Here is a 26,304-nt window from a genome sequence, read left to right as displayed (position 1 = left end):
GCACCGAACAGTGCTGATTGACACGGGATGCGGGGACTATGCGAAATGAGCAACAAGAGTAATCAATGTTGATTCACACAAATAATGTCCACCGAAAAAAATTCTTCTGTAGGGCGTTTAGTTGCTTAAGGTTTTTGGAGGAGTACCATATGATGCGGCGTTTGTCAAACACGTAAGTGTCCTAGAAAAAAAAAACGTCCTCCGAAGGCCGTTAGCCAACAACTAACAGTCTATTTCTTGGATCACGCTACTGAGGCACCGATCAGTGTGTTGAATGACACGGGGTGCGCGAAATATGCGAAATGAGCAACAAGAGTATTCAAAGTTGATTGACACAAATAATTCCCTCAGAAAAAAACATTCTTCTGTATTGCGTTTAGTAGCTTGAGGTTTTTGGAGGAGAACCATATTGATGCGGCGTTTGTCAATAACGTAAGTGTACTCGAAAAAAAGCGCTCCGAAGGCCGTTAGCCAACAACTAACAGGCTATTTCTTGGATCAGGCTACTGAGGCACCGAACAGTGTGTTGAATGACACGGGGTGCGCGAAATATGCAAAATGAGCAATAAGAGTATTCAATGTTGAACCACACAAATAATGCCCACAGAAAAAAAAATTCTTCCGTAGGGCGTTTAGTAGCTTGAGGTTTTTGGAGGAGAACCATAATGATGACGCTTTTGTCGATAACGTCACTTTCCTCGAAAGAAGCCCTCCGAAGGCCGTTAGCCAACAACTACCAGGTTTTTCTTGGATCACGCTACGGAGGCACCGAACAGTGTGTTGAATCACACGGGGTGCGCGAAATATGCGAAATGAGCAACAAGAGTATTCAAAGTTGATTCACACAAATAATTCCCTCAGAAAAAAAATTCTTTTGTGGGGCGTTTAGTAGCCTGAGGTTTTTGGAGGAGAACCATATTGATGCGGCGTTTGTCAATAACGTAAGTGTCCTCGAAAAAAAAGCGCTCCGAAGGCCGTTAGCCAACAACTAACAGGCTATTTCTTGGATCAGGCTACTGAGGCACCGAACAGTGTGTTGAATGACACGGGGCGCGCGCAATATGCAAAATGAGCAATAAGAGTATTCAATGTTGATTCACACAAATAATGCCCTCAGAAAAAAAATTCTTCTGTAGGGCGTTTAGTAGCTTGAGGTTTTTGGAGGTGAACCATAATGATGACGCTTATGTCGATAACGTCACTTTCCTCGAAAGAAGCGCTCCGAAGGCCGTTAGCCAACAACTACCAGGTTTTACTTGGATCACGCAACGGAGGCACCGAACAGTGTGTTGAAGGACACGGGGTGCGCGGAATCTGCGAAATTTGCAACAAGAGAAATCAACGTGGATTGACACAAATACTGCCAACAAAAGAAAATTCTGCTTTAGGCAGTTTAGTAGCTTCAGGTTTTTGGAGGAGAACCATAGGGATGCGGATTTTGTCGATAACGTAAGTGTCCTCGATGGAAGCGTTCCGAAAGCCGTTAGCCAACAACTCCCAGGCTATTTTTTGGATCACGCTACGGAGGCACAGAACCGTGTGTTGAATGACACGGGACGCGCGGAATATGCGAAATTAGCAACAAGAGTAATCAACGTGGATTGACACAAATACTGCCCACAGGAAAAAAAATCTGCTTTAGGCCGTTTAGTAGCTTCAGGTTTTTGGAGGAGAACCATAATGATGCGGCTTTTGTCGATAACTTCAATGTCCTCGAAAGAAGCGCTCCGAAGGCCGTTAGCCAACAACTACCATGATATTTCTTGGATCACGCTACGGAGGCACCGAACAGTGTGTTGAATGACACGGGGAGCGCGGAATATGCAAAATGAGCAACAAGAGTATTCAATATTGATTCACACAAATAATGCCCTGAGAAAAAAAAATTCTGTAGGGCGTTTAGTAGCTGGAGGTTTTTGGAGGAGAACTATATTGATGCGGCGTTTGTCAAACGTGAGTGTACTCGAAAAAAAGTGCTCCGTAAGCCGTTAGCCAACAACCAACAGGCTTTTTCTTGGATCAGGCTACTGAGGCACCGAACAGTGTTTAATGACACGGGGTGAGCGAAATATGCAAAATGAGCAACAAGAGTATTCAATGTTGATTCACACAAATAATGCCATCAGAAAAAAAATTCTTCTGTAGGGCTTTTAGTAGCTTCAGGTTTTTGCAGGAGAACCATAATGATGCGGCGTTTGTATAACGTAAGTGTCCTCGAACAAAAAGCGCTCCAAAGACCGTTAGCCAACAACTAACAGGCTATTTCTTCGATCACGCTACTGAGGCACCAACAGTGTGTTGAATGACACGGGGTGCGCGAAATATGCGAAATGAGCAACAACAGTAATCAACGTCGATTGACACAAATACTGCCCACAGAAAAAAAATTTTGCTTTAAGCCGTTTAGTAGCTTCAGGTTTTTGGCGGAGAACCATAATGATGATGCTTTTGTCGATAACGTCAGTTTCCTCGAAAGAAGCGCTCCGAAGGCCGTTAGCCAACAACTATCTGGCTATTACTTGGATCACGCTACTGAGGCACCGAACAGTGTGTTGAATGACACGGTGTGCGCGAGATATGCGCAATGAGCAACAAGAGTATTCAATGTTGATTCACAGAAATAATGCCCTCAGAAAAAAAAAATTTCTGTAGGGTATTTATAGCTTCAGGTTTTTGCAGGAGAACCATAATGATGCGGCGTTTATCAAACACGTAAGTGTCCTAGAAAAAAAAGCGCTCCGAAGGCCGTTAGCAAACAACTAACAGGCTATTTCTTGGATCACCCTACTGAGGCACCGAACAGTGTGTTGAATGACACGGGGTGCGCGAAATATGCAAAATGAGCAACAAGAGTATTCAATATTGATTCACACGAATAATGCCCTCAGAAAAAAATTATTCTGTAGGGCGTTTAGTAGCTTGAGGTTTTTGGAGGAGAACCATACTGATGCGGCGTTTGTCAAACATGAAAGTGTCCTAGAAATACAAGCGCTCCGAAGGCCGTTAGCAAACAACTAACACGCTACTGAGGCACCGAACAGTGTGTTGAATGACACGGGGTGCGCGAAATATGCAAAATGAGCAACAAGAGTATTCAATATTGATTCACACAAATAATGCCCTGAGAAAAAAAAAATTCTTCTGTAGGGCGTTTAGTAGCTTGAGGTTTTTGGAGGAGAACCATAATGATGCGGCGTTTGTATAACGTAAGTGTCCTCGAAAAAAAGCGCTCCGAAGGCCGTTAGCCAAAAACTAACAGGCTATTTCTTGGATCACGCTACTGAGGCACCGAACAGTGTGTTGAATGATACGGGGTGCGCGAAATATGCGAAATGAGCAACAAGAGTATTCAAAGTTGATTCACACAAATAATTCCCTCAGAAAAAAACATTCTTCTGTATTGTGTTTAGTAGCTTGAGGTTTTTGGAGGAGAACCATATTGATGCGGCGTTTGTCAATAACTTAAGTGTACTCGAAAAAAAGCGCTCCGAAGGCCGCTAGCCAACAACTAAAAGGCTATGTCTTGGATCAGGCTACTGACGCACCGAACAGTGTGTTGAATGACACGGGGTGCGCGAAATATGCAAAATGAGCAACAAGAGTATTCAATGTTGATTCACAGAAATAATGCCCTCAGAAAAAAAAATTCTTCTGTAGGGCATATATAGCTTCAGGTTTTTGCAGGAGAACCATAATGATGCGGCGTTTGTCAAACACGTAAGTGTCCTAGAAAAAAAAAGCGCTCCGAAGGCCGTTAGCAAACAACTAACAGGCTATTTCTTGGATCACCCTACTGAGGCACCGAACAGTGTGTTGAATGACACGGGGTGCGCGAAATATGCAAAATGAGCAACAAGAGTATTCAATATTGATTCACACGAATAATGCCCTCAGAAAAAAATTCATCTGTAGGGCGTTTAGTAGCTTGAGGTTTTTGGAGGAGAACCATAATGATGCGGCGTTTGTCAAACATGAAAGTGTCCTAGAAAAAAAGCGCTCCGAAGGGCGTTAGCAAACAACTAACACGCTACTGAGGCACCGAACAGTGTGTTGAATGACACGGGGTGCGCGAAATATGCAAAATGAGCAACAAGAGTATTCAATATTGATTCACACAAATAATGCCCTCAGAAAAAAAACATTCTTCTGTAGGGCGTTTAGTAGCTTGAGGGTTTTGGAGGAGAACCATATTGATGCGGCGTTTGTCAATAACGTAAGTGTACTCGAAAAAAAGCGCTCCGAAGGCCGTTAGCCAGCAACTAACAGGCAATTTCTTGGATCACGCTACTGAGGCACCGAACAGTGTGTTGAATGATACGGGGTGCGCGAAATATCGGAAATGAGCGACAAGAGTATTCAAAGTTGATTCACACAAATAATTCCCTCCGAAAAAAACATTCTTCTGTACTGCGTTTAGTAGCTTGAGGTTTTTGGAGGAGAACCATATTGATGCGGCGTTTGTCAATAACGTAAGTGTACTCGAAAAAAAGCGTTCCGAAGGCCGTTAGCCAACAACTAGCAGGCTATTTCTTGGATCACGCTACGGAGGTACCGAACAGTGTTGAATGACACAGGGTGCGCGAAATATGCGAAATGAGCAACAAGAGTATTCGATGTTGATTGACACAAATATTGCCCTCAGAAAAAAAATTCTTCTGTAGGGCGTTTAGTAGCTTCAGGTTTTTGGAGGAACACCATATAGATGCGGCGTTTTTATAACGTAAGTGTCCTCGAAAAAAAAGCGCTCCGAAGGCCGTTAGCCAAGAACTAACAGGCAATTTCTTGGATCACGCTACTGAGGCACCGAACAGTGTGTTGAATGACACGGGGTGCGCGAATTATGCAAAATGAGCAATAAGAGTATTCAATGTTGAACCACACAAATAATGCCCACCGAAAAAAAAATTCTTCTGTAGGGCGTTTAGTAGCTTGAGGTTTTTGGAGGAGAACCATAATGATGACGCTTTTGTCGATAACGTCACTTTCCTCGAAAGAAGCCCTCCGAAGGCCGTTAGCCAACAACTACCAGGTTTTTCTTGGATCACGCTACGGAGGCACCGAACAGTGTGTTGAATCACACGGGGAGTGCGGAATATGCGAAAATAGCAACAACAGTAAGCAACGTCGATTGACACAAATACGGCCCACAGAAGAAAATTTTGCTTTAAGCCGTTTAGTAGCTTCAGGTTTTTGGCGGAGAATGATTATGATGACGCTTTTGTCGATAACGTCAGTTTCCTCGAAAGAAGCGCTCCGAAGGCCGTTAGCCAACAACTATCTGGCTATTTCTTGGATCACGCTACTGAGGCACCGAACAGTGTGTTGAATGACACGAGGTGCGCGAAATATGCGAAATGAGCAACAAGAGTATTCAAAGTTGATTCACACAAATAATTCCCTCAGGAAAAAAAATTCTTCTGTAGGGCGTTTAGTAGCTTGAGGTTTTTGGAGGTGAACCATAATGATGACGCTTATGTCGATAACGTCACTTTCATAGAAAGAAGCGCTCCGAAGGCCGTTAGCCAACAACTACCAGGTTTTTCTTGGATCACGCAACGGAGGCACCGAACAGTGTGTTGAATGACACGGGGTGCGCGGAATTTGCGAAATTTGCAACAAGAGAAATCAACGTGGATTGACACAAATACTGCCAACAAAAAAAATTCTGCTTTAGGCCGTTTAGTAGCTTCAGGTTTTTGGAGGAGAACCATAGGGATGCGGATTTTGTCGATAACGTAAGTGTCCTCGATGGAAGCGTTCCGAAAGCCGTTAGCCAACAACTCCCAGGCTATTTCTTGGATCACGCTACGGAGGCACCGAACAGTGTGTTGAATGACACGGGGTGCGCGAGATTGCGAAATGAGCAAGAAGAGCATTCAAAGTTAATTCACACAAATAATTCCCTCAGCAAAAAAACATTCTTCTGTGGGGCGTTTAGTAGCATGAGGTTTTTGGAGGAGAACCATATTGATGCGGCGTTTGTCAATAACGTAAGTGTACTCGAAAAAAAGCGCTCCGAAGGCCTTTAGCCAACAACTAACAGGCTATGTCTTGGATCAGGCTACTGAGGCACCGAACAGTGTGTTGAATAACACGGGGTACGCGAAATATGCAAAATGAGCAACAAGAGTATTCAATGTTGATTCACAGAAATAATGCCCTCAGAAAAAAAAATTTTCTGTAGGGCATTTATAGCTTCAGGTTTTTGCAGGAGAACCATAATGATGCGGCGTTTATCAAACACGTAAGTGTCCGAGAAAAAAAAGCGCTCCGAAGGCCGTTAGCAAACAACTAACAGGCTATTTCTTGGATCACCCTACTGAGGCACCGAACCGTGTGTTGAATGACACGGGGTGCGCGAAATATGCAAAATGAGCAACAAGAGTATTCAATATTGATTCACACGAATAATGCCCTCAGAAAAAAATTATTCTGTAGGGCGTTTAGTAGCTTGAGGTTTTTGGAGGAGAACCATAATGATGCGGCGTTTGTCAAACATGAAAGTGTCCTAGAAATACAAGCGCTCCGAAGGCCGTTAGCAAACAACTAACACGCTACTGAGGCACCGAACAGTGTGTTGAATGACACGGGGTGCGCGAAATATGCAAAATGAGCAACAAGAGTATTCAATATTGATTCAGACAAATAATGCCCTGAGAAAAAAAAAATTCTTCTGTAGGGCGTTTAGTAGCTTGAGGTTTTTGGAGGAGAACCATATTGATGCGGCGTTTGTCAAACGTGAGTGTACTCGAAAAAAAGCGCTCCGTAAGCCGTTAGCCAACAACCAACAGGCTTTTTCTTGGATCAGGCTACTGAGGCACCGAACAGTGTTGATTGACACGGGGTGCGGGGAATATGCGAAATGAGCAAGAAGAGTATTCAAAGTTGATTGATACAAATATTTCCCTCAGAAAAAAAATTCTTCTGTAGGGCGTTTAGTAGCTTGAGGTTTTTGGAGGAGAACCATAATGATGCGGCGTTTGTATAACGTAAGTGTCCTCGAAAAAAAGCGCTCCGAAGGCCGTTAGCCAAAAACTTACAGGCTATTTCTTGGATCAGGCTACTGAGGCACCGAACAGTGTGTTGAATGACACGGGGTGCGCGCAATATGCAAAATGAGCAATAAGAGTATTCAATGTTGATTCACACAAATAATGCCCTCAGAAAAAAAAAATTCTTCTGTAGGGCGTTTAGTAGCTTGAGGTTTTTGGAGGTGAACCATAATGATGACGCTTATGTCGATAACGTCACTTTCCTCGAAAGAAGCGCTCCGAAGGCCGTTAGCCAACAACTACCAGGTTTTTCTTGGATCACGCAACGGAGGCACCGAACAGTGTGTTGAATGACACGGGGTGCGCGGAATTTGCGAAATTTGCAACAAGAGAAATCAACGTAGATTGACACAAATACTGCCAACAAAAAAAAAATTCTGCTTTAGGCCGTTTAGTAGCTTCAGCTTTTTGGAGAAGAACCATAGGGATGCGGATTTTGTCGATAACGTAAGTGTCCTCGATGGAAGCGTTCCGAAAGCCGTTAGCCAAACAACTCCCAGGCTATTTCTTGGATCACGCTACGGAGGCACAGAACAGTGTGTTGAATGACACGGGACGCGCGGAATATGCGAAATTAGCAACAAGAGTAATCAACGTGGATCGACACAAATACTGCCCACAGGAAAAAAAATCTGCTGTAGGCCGTTTAGTAGCTTCAGGTTTTTGGAGGAGAACCATAATGATGCGGCTTTTGTCGATAACTTCAGTGTCCTCGAAAGAAGCGCTCCGAAGGCCGTTAGCCAACAACTGCCATGATATTTCTTGGATCACGCTACGGAGGCACCGAACAGTGTGTTGAATGACACGGGGAGCGCGGAATATGCGAAAATAGGAACAACAGTAATCAACGTGGATTGACACAAATACTGCCCACAGAAAAAAAATTTTGCTTTAAGCCGTTTAGTAGCTTCAGGTTTTTGGCGGAGAACCATAATGATGATGCTTTTGTCGATAACGTCAGTTTCCTCGAAAGAAGCGCTCCGAAGGCCGTTAGCCAACAACTATCTGGCTATTACTTGGATCACGCTACTGAGGCACCGAACAGTGTGTTGAATGACACGGGGTGCGCGAGATATGCGCAATGAGCAACAAGAGTATTCAAAGTTAATTCACACAAATAATTCCCTCAGCAAAAAAACATTCTTCTGTGGGGCGTTTAGTAGCATGAGGTTTTTGGAGGAGAACCATATTGATGCGGCGTTTGTCAATAACGTAAGTGTACTCGAAAAAAAGCGCTCCGAAGGCCGTTAGCCAACAACTAACAGGCTATGTCTTGGATCAGGCTACTGAGGCACCGAACAGTGTGTTGAATGACACGGGGTGCGCGAAATATGCAAAATGAGCAACAAGAGTATTCAATGTTGATTCACAGAAATAATGCCCTCAGAAAAAAAAATTTTCTGTAGGGCATTTATAGCTTCAGGTTTTTGCAGGAGAACCATAATGATGCGGCGTTTATCAAACACGTAAGTGTCCTAGAAAAAAAAGCGCTCCGAAGGCCGTTAGCAAACAACTAACAGGCTATTTCTTGGATCACCCTACTGAGGCACCGAACAGTGTGTTGAATGACACGGGGTGCGCAAAATATGCAAAATGAGCAACAAGAGTATTCAATATTGATTCACACAAATAATACCCTCAGAAAAAAATTCTTCTGTAGGGCGTTTAGTAGCTTGAGGTTTTTGAAGGAGAACCATAATGATGCGGCGTTTGTCAAACATGACAGTGTCCTAGAAATAAAAGCGCTCCGAAGGCCGTTAGCAAACAACTAACACGCTACTGAGGCACCGAACAGTGCTGATTGACACGGGGTGCGGGGACTATGCGAAATGAGCAACAAGAGTAATCAATGTTGATTCACACAAATAATGTCCACCGAAAAAAATTCTTCTGTAGGGCGTTTAGTTGCTTAAGGTTTTTGGAGGAGTACCATATGATGTGGCGTTTGTCAAACACGTAAGTGTCCTAGAAAAAAAAAACGTCCTCCGAAGGCCGTTAGCCAACAACTAACAGTCTATTTCTTGGATCACGCTACTGAGGCACCGATCAGTGTGTTGAATGACACGGGGTGCGCGAAATATGCGAAATGAGCAACAAGAGTATTCAAAGTTGATTGACACAAATAATTCCCTCAGAAAAAAACATTCTTCTGTATTGCGTTTAGTAGCTTGAGGTTTTTGGAGGAGAACCATAATAATGCGGCGTTTGTCAATAACGTAAGTGTACTCGAAAAAAAGCGCTCCGAAGGCCGTTAGCCAACAACTAACAGGCTATTTCTTGGATCAGGCTACTGAGGCACCGAACAGTGTGTTGAATGACACGGGGTGCGCGAAATATGCAAAATGAGCAATAAGAGTATTCAATGTTGAACCACACAAATAATGCCCACAGAAAAAAAAATTCTTCCGTAGGGCGTTTAGTAGCTTGAGGTTTTTGGAGGAGAACCATAATGATGACGCTTTTGTCGATAACGTCACTTTCCTCGAAAGAAGCCCTCCGAAGGCCGTTAGCCAACAACTACCAGGTTTTTCTTGGATCACGCTACGGAGGCACCGAACAGTGTGTTGAATCACACGGGGTGCGCGAAATATGCGAAATGAGCAACAAGAGTATTCAAAGTTGATTCACACAAATAATTCCCTCAGAAAAAAAATTCTTTTGTGGGGCGTTTAGTAGCCTGAGGTTTTTGGAGGAGAACCATATTGATGCGGCGTTTGTCAATAACGTAAGTGTCCTCGAAAAAAAAGCGCTCCGAAGGCCGTTAGCCAACAACTAACAGGCTATTTCTTGGATCAGGCTACTGAGGCACCGAACAGTGTGTTGAATGACACGGGGCGCGCGCAATATGCAAAATGAGCAATAAGAGTATTCAATGTTGATTCACACAAATAATGCCCTCAGAAAAAAATTCTTCTGTAGGGCGTTTAGTAGCTTGAGGTTTTTGGAGGTGAACCATAATGATGACGCTTATGTCGATAACGTCACTTTCCTCGAAAGAAGCGCTCCGAAGGCCGTTAGCCAACAACTACCAGGTTTTACTTGGATCACGCAACGGAGGCACCGAACAGTGTGTTGAAGGACACGGGGTGCGCGGAATTTGCGAAATTTGCAACAAGAGAAATCAACGTGGATTGACACAAATACTGCCAACAAAAGAAAATTCTGCTTTAGGCAGTTTAGTAGCTTCAGGTTTTTGGAGGAGAACCATAGGGATGCGGATTTTGTCGATAACGTAAGTGTCCTCGATGGAAGCGTTCCGAAAGCCGTTAGCCAACAACTCCCAGGCTATTTTTTGGATCACGCTACGGAGGCACAGAACCGTGTGTTGAATGACACGGGACGCGCGGAATATGCGAAATTAGCAACAAGAGTAATCAACGTGGATTGACACAAATACTGCCCACAGGAAAAAAAATCTGCTTTAGGCCGTTTAGTAGCTTCAGGTTTTTGGAGGAGAACCATAATGATGCGGCTTTTGTCGATAACTTCAATGTCCTCGAAAGAAGCGCTCCGAAGGCCGTTAGCCAACAACTACCATGATATTTCTTGGATCACGCTACGGAGGCACCGAACAGTGTGTTGAATGACACGGGGAGCGCGGAATATGCAAAATGAGCAACAAGAGTATTCAATATTGATTCACACAAATAATGCCCTGAGAAAAAAAAATTCTGTAGGGCGTTTAGTAGCTGGAGGTTTTTGGAGAAGAACTATATTGATGCGGCGTTTGTCAAACGTGAGTGTACTCGAAAAAAAGTGCTCCGTAAGCCGTTAGCCAACAACCAACAGGCTTTTTCTTGGATCAGGCTACTGAGGCACCGAACAGTGTTTAATGACACGGGGTGAGCGAAATATGCAAAATGAGCAACAAGAGTATTCAATGTTGATTCACACAAATAATGCCATCAGAAAAAAAATTCTTCTGTAGGGCTTTTAGTAGCTTCAGGTTTTTGCAGGAGAACCATAATGATGCGGCGTTTGTATAACGTAAGTGTCCTCGAACAAAAAGCGCTCCAAAGACCGTTAGCCAACAACTAACAGGCTATTTCTTCGATCACGCTACTGAGGCACCAACAGTGTGTTGAATGACACGGGGTGCGCGAAATATGCGAAATGAGCAACAACAGTAATCAACGTCGATTGACACAAATACTGCCCACAGAAAAAAAATTTTGCTTTAAGCCGTTTAGTAGCTTCAGGTTTTTGGCGGAGAACCATAATGATGATGCTTTTGTCGATAACGTCAGTGTCCTCGAAAGAAGCGCTCCGAAGGCCGTTAGCCAACAACTATCTGGCTATTACTTGGATCACGCTACTGAGGCACCGAACAGTGTGTTGAATGACACGGTGTGCGCGAGATATGCGGAATGAGCAACAAGAGTATTCAATGTTGATTCACAGAAATAATGCCCTCAGAAAAAAAAAATTTCTGTAGGGCATTTATAGCTTCAGGTTTTTGCAGGAGAACCATAATGATGCGGCGTTTATCAAACACGTAAGTGTCCTAGAAAAAAAAGCGCTCCGAAGGCCGTTAGCAAACAACTAACAGGCTATTTCTTGGATCACCCTACTGAGGCACCGAACAGTGTGTTGAATGACACGGGGTGCGCGAAATATGCAAAATGAGCAACAAGAGTATTCAATATTGATTCACACGAATAATGCCCTCAGAAAAAAATTATTCTGTAGGGCGTTTAGTAGCTTGAGGTTTTTGGAGGAGAACCATACTGATGCGGCGTTTGTCAAACATGAAAGTGTCCTAGAAATACAAGCGCTCCGAAGGCCGTTAGCAAACAACTAACACGCTACTGAGGCACCGAACAGTGTGTTGAATGACACGGGGTGCGCGAAATATGCAAAATGAGCAACAAGAGTATTCAATATTGATTCACACAAATAATGCCCTGAGAAAAAAAAAATTCTTCTGTAGGGCGTTTAGTAGCTTGAGGTTTTTGGAGGAGAACCATAATGATGCGGCGTTTGTATAACGTAAGTGTCCTCGAAAAAAAGCGCTCCGAAGGCCGTTAGCCAAAAACTAACAGGCTATTTCTTGGATCACGCTACTGAGGCACCGAACAGTGTGTTGAATGATACGGGGTGCGCGAAATATGCGAAATGAGCAACAAGAGTATTCAAAGTTGATTCACACAAATAATTCCCTCAGAAAAAAACATTCTTCTGTATTGTGTTTAGTAGCTTGAGGTTTTTGGAGGAGAACCATATTGATGCGGCGTTTGTCAATAACTTAAGTGTACTCGAAAAAAAGCGCTCCGAAGGCCGCTAGCCAACAACTAAAAGGCTATGTCTTGGATCAGGCTACTGACGCACCGAACAGTGTGTTGAATGACACGGGGTGCGCGAAATATGCAAAATGAGCAACAAGAGTATTCAATGTTGATTCACAGAAATAATGCCCTCAGAAAAAAAAATTCTTCTGTAGGGCATATATAGCTTCAGGTTTTTGCAGGAGAACCATAATGATGCGGCGTTTGTCAAACACGTAAGTGTCCTAGAAAAAAAAAGCGCTCCGAAGGCCGTTAGCAAACAACTAACAGGCTATTTCTTGGATCACCCTACTGAGGCACCGAACAGTGTGTTGAATGACACGGGGTGCGCGAAATATGCAAAATGAGCAACAAGAGTATTCAATATTGATTCACACGAATAATGCCCTCAGAAAAAAATTCATCTGTAGGGCGTTTAGTAGCTTGAGGTTTTTGGAGGAGAACCATAATGATGCGGCGTTTGTCAAACATGAAAGTGTCCTAGAAAAAAAGCGCTCCGAAGGGCGTTAGCAAACAACTAACACGCTACTGAGGCACCGAACAGTGTGTTGAATGACACGGGGTGCGCGAAATATGCAAAATGAGCAACAAGAGTATTCAATATTGATTCACACAAATAATGCCCTCAGAAAAAAAACATTCTTCTGTAGGGCGTTTAGTAGCTTGAGGGTTTTGGAGGAGAACCATATTGATGCGGCGTTTGTCAATAACGTAAGTGTACTCGAAAAAAAGCGCTCCGAAGGCCGTTAGCCAGCAACTAACAGGCTATTTCTTGGATCACGCTACTGAGGCACCGAACAGTGTGTTGAATGATACGGGGTGCGCGAAATATCGGAAATGAGCGACAAGAGTATTCAAAGTTGATTCACACAAATAATTCCCTCCGAAAAAAACATTCTTCTGTACTGCGTTTAGTAGCTTGAGGTTTTTGGAGGAGAACCATATTGATGCGGCGTTTGTCAATAACGTAAGTGTACTCGAAAAAAAGCGTTCCAAAGGCCGTTAGCCAACAACTAGCAGGCTATTTCTTGGATCACGCTACGGAGGTACCGAACAGTGTTGAATGACACAGGGTGCGCGAAATATGCGAAATGAGCAACAAGAGTATTCGATGTTGATTGACACAAATATTGCCCTCAGAAAAAAAATTCTTCTGTAGGGCGTTTAGTAGCTTCAGGTTTTTGGAGGAACACCATATAGATGCGGCGTTTTTATAACGTAAGTGTCCTCGAAAAAAAAGCGCTCCGAAGGCCGTTAGCCAAGAACTAACAGGCAATTTCTTGGATCACGCTACTGAGGCACCGAACAGTGTGTTGAATGACACGGGGTGCGCGAATTATGCAAAATGAGCAATAAGAGTATTCAATGTTGAACCACACAAATAATGCCCACCGAAAAAAAAATTCTTCTGTAGGGCGTTTAGTAGCTTGAGGTTTTTGGAGGAGAACCATAATGATGACGCTTTTGTCGATAACGTCACTTTCCTCGAAAGAAGCCCTCCGAAGGCCGTTAGCCAACAACTACCAGGTTTTTCTTGGATCACGCTACGGAGGCACCGAACAGTGTGTTGAATCACACGGGGAGTGCGGAATATGCGAAAATAGCAACAACAGTAAGCAACGTCGATTGACACAAATACGGCCCACAGAAGAAAATTTTGCTTTAAGCCGTTTAGTAGCTTCAGGTTTTTGGCGGAGAATGATTATGATGACGCTTTTGTCGATAACGTCAGTTTCCTCGAAAGAAGCGCTCCGAAGGCCGTTAGCCAACAACTATCTGGCTATTTCTTGGATCACGCTACTGAGGCACCGAACAGTGTGTTGAATGACACGAGGTGCGCGAAATATGCGAAATGAGCAACAAGAGTATTCAAAGTTGATTCACACAAATAATTCCCTCAGGAAAAAAAATTCTTCTGTAGGGCGTTTAGTAGCTTGAGGTTTTTGGAGGTGAACCATAATGATGACGCTTATGTCGATAACGTCACTTTCATAGAAAGAAGCGCTCCGAAGGCCGTTAGCCAACAACTACCAGGTTTTTCTTGGATCACGCAACGGAGGCACCGAACAGTGTGTTGAATGACACGGGGTGCGCGGAATTTGCGAAATTTGCAACAAGAGAAATCAACGTGGATTGACACAAATACTGCCAACAAAAAAAATTCTGCTTTAGGCCGTTTAGTAGCTTCAGGTTTTTGGAGGAGAACCATAGGGATGCGGATTTTGTCGATAACGTAAGTGTCCTCGATGGAAGCGTTCCGAAAGCCGTTAGCCAACAACTCCCAGGCTATTTCTTGGATCACGCTACGGAGGCACCGAACAGTGTGTTGAATGACACGGGGTGCGCGAGATTGCGAAATGAGCAAGAAGAGTATTCAAAGTTAATTCACACAAATAATTCCCTCAGCAAAAAAACATTCTTCTGTGGGGCGTTTAGTAGCATGAGGTTTTTGGAGGAGAACCATATTGATGCGGCGTTTGTCAATAACGTAAGTGTACTCGAAAAAAAGCGCTCCGAAGGCCTTTAGCCAACAACTAACAGGCTATGTCTTGGATCAGGCTACTGAGGCACCGAACAGTGTGTTGAATAACACGGGGTACGCGAAATATGCAAAATGAGCAACAAGAGTATTCAATGTTGATTCACAGAAATAATGCCCTCAGAAAAAAAAATTTTCTGTAGGGCATTTATAGCTTCAGGTTTTTGCAGGAGAACCATAATGATGCGGCGTTTATCAAACACGTAAGTGTCCGAGAAAAAAAAGCGCTCCGAAGGCCGTTAGCAAACAACTAACAGGCTATTTCTTGGATCACCCTACTGAGGCACCGAACCGTGTGTTGAATGACACGGGGTGCGCGAAATATGCAAAATGAGCAACAAGAGTATTCAATATTGATTCACACGAATAATGCCCTCAGAAAAAAATTATTCTGTAGGGCGTTTAGTAGCTTGAGGTTTTTGGAGGAGAACCATAATGATGCGGCGTTTGTCAAACATGAAAGTGTCCTAGAAATACAAGCGCTCCGAAGGCCGTTAGCAAACAACTAACACGCTACTGAGGCACCGAACAGTGTGTTGAATGACACGGGGTGCGCGAAATATGCAAAATGAGCAACAAGAGTATTCAATATTGATTCAGACAAATAATGCCCTGAGAAAAAAAAAATTCTTCTGTAGGGCGTTTAGTAGCTTGAGGTTTTTGGAGGAGAACCATATTGATGCGGCGTTTGTCAAACGTGAGTGTACTCGAAAAAAAGCGCTCCGTAAGCCGTTAGCCAACAACCAACAGGCTTTTTCTTGGATCAGGCTACTGAGGCACCGAACAGTGTTGATTGACACGGGGTGCGGGGAATATGCGAAATGAGCAAGAAGAGTATTCAAAGTTGATTGATACAAATATTTCCCTCAGAAAAAAAATTCTTCTGTAGGGCGTTTAGTAGCTTGAGGTTTTTGGAGGAGAACCATAATGATGCGGCGTTTGTAAAACGTAAGTGTCCTCGAAAAAAAGCGCTCCGAAGGCCGTTAGCCAAAAACTTACAGGCTATTTCTTGGATCACGCTACTGAGGCACCGAACAGTGTGTTGAATGATACGGGGTGCGCGAAATATGCGAAATGAGCAACAAGAGTATTCAAAGTTGATTCACACAAATATTTCCCTCAGAAAAAAAACATTCTTCTGTATTGTGTTTAGTAGCTTGAGGTTTTTGGAGGAGAACCATATTGATGCGGCGTCTGTCGATAACTTAAGTGTACTCGAAAAAAAGCACTCCGAAGGCCGTTAGCCAACAACTAACAGGCTATGTCTTGGATCAGGCTACTGAGGCACCGAACAGTGTGTTGAATGACACGTGTTGCGCGAAATATGCAAAATGAGCAACAAGAGTATTCAATGTTGATTCACAGAAATAATGCCCTCAGAAAAAACATTTTTCTCTAGGGCGTTTAGTAGGTTCAGTTTTTTGCAGGAGAACCATAATGATGCGGCGTTTGTCAAACACGTAAGTGTCCTAGAAAAAAAAAGCGCTCCGAAGGCCTTTAGCAAACAACTAACAGGCTATTTCTTGGATCACCCTACTGAGGCACCGAACAGTGTGTTGAATGACACGGGGTGCGCGAAATATGCAAAATGAGCAACAACAGTATTCAATATTGATTCACACGAATAATGCCCTCAGAAAAAAATTCTTCTGTAGGGCGTTTAGTAGCTTGAGGTTTTTGGAGGAGAACCATAATGATGCGGCGTTTTTCAAACATGAAAGTGTCCTAGAAAAAAAAGCGCTCCGAAGGCCGTTAGCAAACAACTAACACGCTACTGAGGCACCGAACAGTGTGTTGAATGACACGGGGTGCGCGAAATATGCAAAATGAGCAACAAGAGTATTCAATATTGATTCACACGAATAATGCCCTCAGAAAAAAATTCTTCTGTAGGGCGTTTAGTAGCTTGAGGTTTTTGGAGGAGAACCATAATGATTCGGCGTTTGTCAAACATGAAAGTGTCCTAGAAAAAAAAAGCGCTCTGAAGGCCGTTAGCAAACAACTAACACGCTACTGAGGCACCGAACAGTGTGTTGAATGACACGGGGTGCGCGAAATATGCAAAATGAGCAACAAGAGTGTTCAATATTGATTCACACAAATAATGCCCTCAGAAAAAAAAAATTCTTCTGTAAGGCGTTTAGTAGCTTGAGGTTTTTGGAGGAGAACCATATTGATGCGGCGTTTGTCAAACGTGAGTGTACTCGAAAAAAAGCGCTCCGTAAGCCGTTAGCCAACAACCAACAGGCTTTTTCTTGGATCAGGCTACTGAGGCACCGAACAGTGTTGATTGACACGGGGTGCGGGGAATATGCGAAATGAGCAACAAGAGTATTCAAAGTTGATTCACACAAATAATTCCCTCAGAAAAAAAATTCTTCTGTGGGGCGTTTAGTCGCCTGAGGTTTTTGGAGGAGAACCATATTGATGCGGCGTTTGTCAATAACGTAAGTGTCCTCGAAAAAAAAGCGCTCCGAAGGCCGTTAGCCAACAACTAACAGGCTATTTCTTGGATCAGGCTACTGAGGCACCGAACAGTGTGTTGAATGACACGGGGTGCGCGCAATATGCAAAATGAGCAATAAGAGTATTCAATGTTGATTCACACAAATAATGCCCTCAGAAAAAAAATTCTTCTGTAGGGCGTTTAGTAGCTTGAGGTTTTTGGAGGTGAACCATAATGATGACGCTTATGTCGATAACGTCACTTTCCTCGAAAGAAGCGCTCCGAAGGCCGTTAGCCAACAACTACCAGGTTTTTCTTGGATCACGCAATGGAGGCACCGAACAGTGTGTTGAATGACACGGGGTGCGCAGAATTTGCGAAATTTGCAACAAGAGAAATCAACGTGGATTGACACAAATACTGCCAACAAAAAAAATTCTGCTTTAGGCCGTTTAGTAGCTTCAGCTTTTTGGAGGAGAACCATAGGGATGCGGATTTTGTCGATAACGTAAGTGTCCTCGATGGAAGCGTTCCGAAAGCCGTTAGCCAAACAACTCCCAGGCTATTTCTTGGATCACGCTACGGAGGCACAGAACAGTGTGTTGAATGACACGGGACGCGCGGAATATGCGAAATTAGCAACAAGAGTAATCAACGTGGATTGACACAAATACTGCCCACAGGAAAAAAAATCTGCTTTAGGCCGTTTAGTAGCTTCAGGTTTTTGGAGGAGAACCATAATGATGCGGCTTTTGTCGATAACTTCAGTGCCCTCGAAAGAAGCGCTCCGAAGGCCGTTAGCCAACAACTACCATGATATTTCTTGGATCACGCTACGGAGGCACCGAACAGTGTGTTGAATGACACGGGGAGCGCGGAATATGCAAAATGAGCAACAAGAGTATTCAATATTGATTCACACAAATAATGCCCTGAGAAAAAAAAATTCTTCTGTAGGGCGTTTAGTAGCTGGAGGTTTTTGGAGGAGAACTATATTGATGCGGCGTTTGTCAAACGTGAGTGTACTCGAAAAAAAGTGCTCCGTAAGCCGTTAGCCAACAACCAACAGGCTTTTTCTTGGATCAGGCTACTGAGGCACCGAACAGTGTTTAATGACACGGGGTGAGCGAAATATGCAAAATGAGCAACAAGAGTATTCAATGTTGATTCACACAAATAATGCCATCAGAAAAAAAAATTCTTCTGTAGGGCTTTTAGTAGCTTCAGGTTTTTGCAGGAGAACCATAATGATGCGGCGTTTGTATAACGTAAGTGTCCTCGAACAAAAAGCGCTCCAAAGACCGTTAGCCAACAACTAACAGGCTATTTCTTCGATCACGCTACTGAGGCACCAACAGTGTGTTGAATGACACGGGGTGCGCGAAATATGCGAAATGAGCAACAACAGTAATCAACGTCGATTGACACAAATACTGCCCACAGAAAAAAAATTTTGCTTTAAGCCGTTTAGTAGCTTCAGGTTTTTGGCGGAGAACCATAATGATGATGCTTTTGTCGATAACGTCAGTTTCCTCGAAAGAAGCGCTCCGAAGGCCGTTAGCCAACAACTATCTGGCTATTACTTGGATCACGCTACTGAGGCACCGAACAGTGTGTTGAATGACACGGTGTGCGCGAGATATGCGCAATGAGCAACAAGAGTATTCAATGTTGATTCACAGAAATAATGCCCTCAGAAAAAAAAAATTTCTGTAGGGCATTTATAGCTTCAGGTTTTTGCAGGAGAACCATAATGATGCGGCGTTTATCAAACACGTAAGTGTCCTAGAAAAAAAAGCGCTCCGAAGGCCGTTAGCAAACAACTAACAGGCTATTTCTTGGATCACCCTACTGAGGCACCGAACAGTGTGTTGAATGACACGGGGTGCGCGAAATATGCAAAATGAGCAACAAGAGTATTCAATATTGATTCACACGAATAATGCCCTCAGAAAAAAATTATTCTGTAGGGCGTTTAGTAGCTTGAGGTTTTTGGAGGAGAACCATAATGATGCGGCGTTTGTCAAACATGAAAGTGTCCTAGAAATACAAGCGCTCCGAAGGCCGTTAGCAAACAACTAACACGCTACTGAGGCACCGAACAGTGTGTTGAATGACACGGGGTGCGCGAAATATGCAAAATGAGCAACAAGAGTATTCAATATTGATTCACACAAATAATGCCCTGAGAAAAAAAAAATTCTTCTGTAGGGCGTTTAGTAGCTGGAGGTTTTTGGAGGAGAACTATATTGATGCGGCGTTTGTCAAACGTGAGTGTACTCGAAAAAAAGCGCTCCGTAAGCCGTTAGCCAACAACCAACAGGCTTTTTCTTGGATCAGGCTACTGAGGCACCGAACAGTGTTGATTGACACGGGGTGCGGGGAATATGCGAAATGAGCAAGAAGAGTATTCAAAGTTGATTGATACAAATATTTCCCTCAGAAAAAAAATTCTTCTGTAGGGCGTTTAGTAGCTTGAGGTTTTTGGAGGAGAACCATAATGATGCGGCGTTTGTATAACGTAAGTGTCCTCGAAAAAAAGCGCTCCGAAGGCCGTTAGCCAAAAACTAACAGGCTATTTCTTGGATCACGCTACTGAGGCACCGAACAGTGTGTTGAATGATACGGGGTGCGCGAAATATGCGAAATGAGCAACAAGAGTATTCAAAGTTGATTCACACAAATAATTCCCTCAGAAAAAAACATTCTTCTGTATTGTGTTTAGTAGCTTCAGGTTTTTGGAGGAGAACCATATTGATGCGGCGTTTGTCAATAACTTAAGTGTACTCGAAAAAAAGCGCTCCGAAGGCCGCTAGCCAACAACTAACAGGCTATGTCTTGGATCAGGCTACTGAGGCACCGAACAGTGTGTTGAATGACAGGGGGTGCGCGAAATATGCAAAATGAGCAACAAGAGTATTCAATGTTGATTCACAGAAATAATGCCCTCAGAAAAAAAAATTCTTCTGTAGGGCATATATAGCTTCAGGTTTTTGCAGGAGAACCATAATGATGCGGCGTTTGTCAAACACGTAAGTGTCCTAGAAAAAAAAAGCGCTCCGAAGGGCGTTAGCAAACAACTAACAGGCTATTTCTTGGATCACCCTACTGAGGCACCGAACAGTGTGTTGAATGACACGGGGTGCGCGAAATATGCAAAATGAGCAACAAGAGTATTCAATATTGATTCACACGAATAATGCCCTCAGAAAAAAATTCATCTGTAGGGCGTTTAGTAGCTTGAGGTTTTTGGAGGAGAACCATAATGATGCGGCGTTTGTCAAACATGAAAGTGTCCTAGAAAAAAAGCGCTCCGAAGGGCGTTAGCAAACAACTAACACGCTACTGAGGCACCGAACAGTGTGTTGAATGACACGGGGTGCGCGAAATATGCAAAATGAGCAACAAGAGTATTCAATATTGATTCACACAAATAATGCCCTCAGAAAAAAAAAATTCTTCTGTAGGGCGTTTAGTAGCTTGAGGGTTTTGGAGGAGAACCATATTGATGCGGCGTTTGTCAATAACGTGAGTGTACTCGAAAAAAAGCGCTCCGTAAGCCGTTAGCCAACAACCAACAGGCTTTATCTTGGATCAGGTTACTGATGCACCGAACAGTGTTGATTGACACGGGGTGCGGTGAATATGCGAAATTAGCAACAAGAGTAATCAATGTTGATTCCCACAAATAATTCCCTCAGCAAAAAAACATTCTTCTGTGGGGCGTTTAGTAGCATGAGGTTTTTGGAGGAGAACCATATTGATGCGGCGTTTGTCAATAACGTAAGTGTACTCGAAAAAAAGCGCTCCGAAGGTTGTTAGCCAGCAACTAACAGGCTATTTCTTGGATCACGCTACTGAGGCACCGAACAGTGTGTTGAATGATACGGGGTGCGCGAAATATCGGAAATGAGGGACAAGAGTATTCAAAGTTGATTCACACAAATAATTCCCTCCGAAAAAAAACATTCTTCTGTACTGCGTTTAGTAGCTTGAGGTTTTTGGAGGAGAACCATATTGATGCGGCGTTTGTCAATAACGTAAGTGTACTCGAAAAAAAGCGTTCCGAAGGCCGTTAGCCAACAACTAGCAGGCTATTTCTTGGATCACGCTACGGAGGTACCGAACAGTGTTGAATGACACAGGGTGCGCGAAATATGCGAAATGAGCAACAAGAGTATTCGATGTTGATTGACACAAATATTGCCCTCAGAAAAAAAATTCTTCTGTAGGGCGTTTAGTAGCTTCAGGTTTTTGGAGGAACACCATATAGATGCGGCGTTTTTATAACGTAAGTGTCCTCGAAAAAAAAGCGCTCCGAAGGCCGTTAGCCAAGAACTAACAGGCAATTTCTTTGATCACGCTACTGAGGCACCGAACAGTGTGTTGAATGACACGGGGTGCGCGAATTATGCAAAATGAGCAATAAGAGTATTCAATGTTGATCCACACAAATAATGCCCACCGAAAAAAAAATTCTTCTGTAGGGCGTTTAGTAGCTTGAGGTTTTTGGAGGAGAACCATAATGATGACGCTTTTGTCGATAACGTCACTTTCCTCGAAAGAAGCCCTCCGAAGGCCGTTAGCCAACAACTACCAGGTTTTTCTTGGATCACGCTACGGAGGCACCGAACAGTGTGTTGAATCACACGGGGAGTGCGGAATATGCGAAAATAGCAACAACAGTAAGCAACGTCGATTGACACAAATACGGCCCACAGAAGAAAATTTTGCTTTAAGCCGTTTAGTAGCTTCAGGTTTTTGGCGGAGAATGATTATGATGACGCTTTTGTCGATAACGTCAGTTTCCTCGAAAGAAGCGCTCCGAAGGCCGTTAGCCAACAACTATCTGGCTATTTCTTGGATCCCGCTACTGAGGCACCGAACAGTGTGTTGAATGACACGAGGTGCGCGAAATATGCGAAATGAGCAACAAGAGTATTCAAAGTTGATTCACACAAATAATTCCCTCAGGAAAAAAAATTATTCTGTAGGGCGTTTAGTAGCTTGAGGTTTTTGGAGGTGAACCATAATGATGACGCTTATGTCGATAACGTCACTTTCCTAGAAAGAAGCGCTCCGAAGGCCGTTAGACAACAACTACCAGGTTTTTCTTGGATCACGCAACGGAGGCACCGAACAGTGTGTTGAATGACACGGGGTGCGCGGAATTTGCGAAATTTGCAACAAGAGAAATCAACGTGGATTGACACAAATACTGCCAACAAAAAAAAATTCTGCTTTAGGCCGTTTAGTAGCTTCAGGTTTTTGGAGGAGAACCATAGGGATGCGGATTTTGTCGATAACGTAAGTGTCCTCGATGGAAGCGTTCCGAAAGCCGTTAGCCAACAACTCCCAGGCTATTTCTTGGATCACGCTACGGAGGCACCGAACAGTGTGTTGAATGACACGGGGTGCGCGAGATTGCGAAATGAGCAAGAAGAGTATTCAAAGTTAATTCACACAAATAATTCCCTCAGCAAAAAAACATTCTTCTGTGGGGCGTTTAGTAGCATGAGGTTTTTGGAGGAGAACCATATTGATGCGGCGTTTGTCAATAACGTAAGTGTACTCGAAAAAAAGCGCTCCGAAGGCCTTTAGCCAACAACTAACAGGCTATGTCTTGGATCAGGCTACTGAGGCACCGAACAGTGTGTTGAATAACACGGGGTACGCGAAATATGCAAAACGAGCAACAAGAGTATTCAATGTTGATTCACAGAAATAATGCCCTCAGAAAAAAAAAATTTTCTGTAGGGCATTTATAGCTTCAGGTTTTTGCAGGAGAACCATAATGATGCGGCGTTTATCAAACACGTAAGTGTCCGAGAAAAAAAAGCGCTCCGAAGGCCGTTAGCAAACAACTAACAGGCTATTTCTTGGATCACCCTACTGAGGCACCGAACCGTGTGTTGAATGACACGGGGTGCGCGAAATATGCAAAATGAGCAACAAGAGTATTCAATATTGATTCACACGAATAATGCCCTCAGAAAAAAATTATTCTGTAGGGCGTTTAGTAGCTTGAGGTTTTTGGAGGAGAACCATAATGATGCGGCGTTTGTCAAACATGAAAGTGTCCTAGAAATACAAGCGCTCCGAAGGCCGTTAGCAAACAACTAACACGCTACTGAGGCACCAAACAGTGTGTTGAATAACACGGGGTGCGCGAAATATGCAAAATGAGCAACAAGAGTATTCAATATTGATTCACACAAATAATGCCCTGAGAAAAAAAAAATTCTTCTGTAGGGCGTTTAGTAGCTTGAGGTTTTTGGAGGAGAACCATATTGATGCGGCGTTTGTCAAACGTGAGTGTACTCGAAAAAAAGCGCTCCGTAAGCCGTTAGCCAACAACCAACAGGCTTTTTCTTAGATCAGGCTACTGAGGCACCGAACAGTGTTGATTGACACGGGGTGCGGGGAATATGCGAAATGAGCAACAAGAGTATTCAAAGTTGATTCACACAAATAATTCCCTCAGAAAAAAAATTCTTCTGTGGGGCGTTTAGTCGCCTGAGGTTTTTGGAGGAGAACCATATTGATGCGGCGTTTGTCAATAACGTAAGTGTCCTCGAAAAAAAAGCGCTCCAAAGGCCGTTAGCCAACAACTAACAGGCTATTTCTTGGATCAGGCTACTGAGGCACCGAACAGTGTGTTGAATGACACGGGGTGCGCGCAATATGCAAAATGAGCAATAAGAGTATTCAATGTTGATTCACACAAATAATGCCCTCAGAAAAAAATTCTTCTGTAGGGCGTTTAGTAGCTTGAGGTTTTTGGAGGTGAACCATAATGATGACGCTTATGTCGATAACGTCACTTTCCTCGAAAGAAGCGCTCCGAAGGCCGTTAGCCAACAACTACCAGGTTTTTCTTGGATCACGCAACGGAGGCACCGAACAGTGTGTTGAATGACACGGGGTGCGCGGAATATGCGAAATTAGCAACAAGAGTAATCAACGTGGATTGACACAAATACTGCCCACAGGAAAAAAAATCTGCTTTAGGCCATTTAGTAGCTTCAGGTTTTTGGAGGAGAACCATAATGATGCGGCTTTTGTCGATAACTTCAGTGTCCTCGAAAGAAGCGCTCCGAAGGCCGTTAGCCAACAACTACCATGATATTTCTTGGATCACGCTACGGAGGCACCGAACAGTGTGTTGAATGACACGGGGAGCGCGGAATATGCAAAATGAGCAACAAGAGTATTCAATATTGATTCACACAAATAATGCCCTGAGAAAAAAAAATTCTTCTGTAGGGCGTTTAGTAGCTGGAGGTTTTTGGAGGAAAACTATATTGATGCGGCGTTTGTCAAACGTGAGTGTACTCGAAAAAAAGTGCTCCGTAAGCCGTTAGCCAACAACCAACAGGCTTTTTCTTGGATCAGGCTACAGAGGCACCGAACAGTGTTTAATGACACGGGGTGAGCGAAATATGCAAAATGAGCAACAAGAGTATTCAATGTTGATTCACACAAATAATGCCATCAGAAAAAAAATTCTTCTGTAGGGCTTTTAGTAGCTTCAGGTTTTTGCAGGAGAACCATAATGATGCGGCGTTTGTATAACGTAAGTGTCCTCGAACAAAAAGCGCTCCAAAGACCGTTAGCCAACAACTAACAGGCTATTTCTTCGATCACGCTACTGAGGCACCAACAGTGTGTTGAATGACACGGGGTGCGCGAAATATGCGAAATTAGCAACAACAGTAATCAACGTCGATTCACACAAATACTGCCCACAGAAAAAAAATTTTGCTTTAAGCCGTTTAGTAGCTTCAGGTTTTTGGCGGAGAACCATAATGATGATGCTTTTGTCGATAACGTCAGTTTCCTCGAAAGAAGCGCTCCGAAGGCCGTTAGCCAACAACTATCTGGCTATTACTTGGATCACGCTACTGAGGCACCGAACAGTGTGTTGAATGACACGGTGTGCGCGAGATATGCGCAATGAGCAACAAGAGTATTCAATGTTGATTCACAGAAATAATGCCCTCAGAAAAAAAAAATTTCTGTAGGGCATTTATAGCTTCAGGTTTTTGCAGGAGAACCATAATGATGCGGCGTTTATCAAACACGTAAGTGTCCTAGAAAAAAAAGCGCTCCGAAGGCCGTTAGCAAACAACTAACAGGCTATTTCTTGGATCACCCTACTGAGGCACCGAACAGTGTGTTGAATGACACGGGGTGCGCGAAATATGCAAAATGAGCAACAAGAGTATTCAATATTGATTCACACGAATAATGCCCTCAGAAAAAAATTATTCTGTAGGGCGTTTAGTAGCTTGAGGTTTTTGGAGGAGAACCATAATGATGCGGCGTTTGTCAAACATGAAAGTGTCCTAGAAATTCAAGCGCTCCGAAGGCCGTTAGCAAACAACTAACACGCTACTGAGGCACCGAACAGTGTGTTGAATGACACGGGGTGCGCGAAATATGCAAAATGAGCAACAAGAGTATTCAATATTGATTCACACAAATAATGCCCTGAGAAAAAAAAATTCTTCTGTAAGGCGTTTAGTAGCTGGAGGTTTTTGGAGGAGAACTATATTGATGCGGCGTTTGTCAAACGTGAGTGTACTCGAAAAAAAGCGCTCCGTAAGCCGTTAGCCAACAACCAACAGGCTATTTCTTGGATCACGCTACTGAGGCACCGAACAGTGTGTTGAATGACACGGGGTGCGCGCAATATGCAAAATGAGCAATAAGAGTATTCAATGTTGATTCACACAAATAATGCCCTCAGAAAAAAAATTCTTCTGTAGGGCGTTTAGTAGCTTGAGGTTTTTGGAGGTGAACCATAATGATGACGCTTATGTCGATAACGTCACTTTCCTCGAAAGAAGCGCTCCGAAGGCCGTTAGCCAACAACTACCAGGTTTTTCTTGGATCACGCAACGGAGGCACCGAACAGTGTGTTGAATGACACGGGGTGCGCGGAATTTGCGAAATTTGCAACAAGAGAAATCAACGTGG

Source organism: Haemaphysalis longicornis, unplaced genomic scaffold (genome assembly GCF_048455015.1).
Source record: "Haemaphysalis longicornis isolate Haplotype H1 unplaced genomic scaffold, Haemaphysalis longicornis Haplotype H1 scaffold_11, whole genome shotgun sequence".
NCBI classification, from domain to species: Eukaryota; Metazoa; Arthropoda; class Arachnida; order Ixodida; family Ixodidae; genus Haemaphysalis; species Haemaphysalis longicornis.
Note: the sequence above shows the minus strand (reverse complement) of the source record.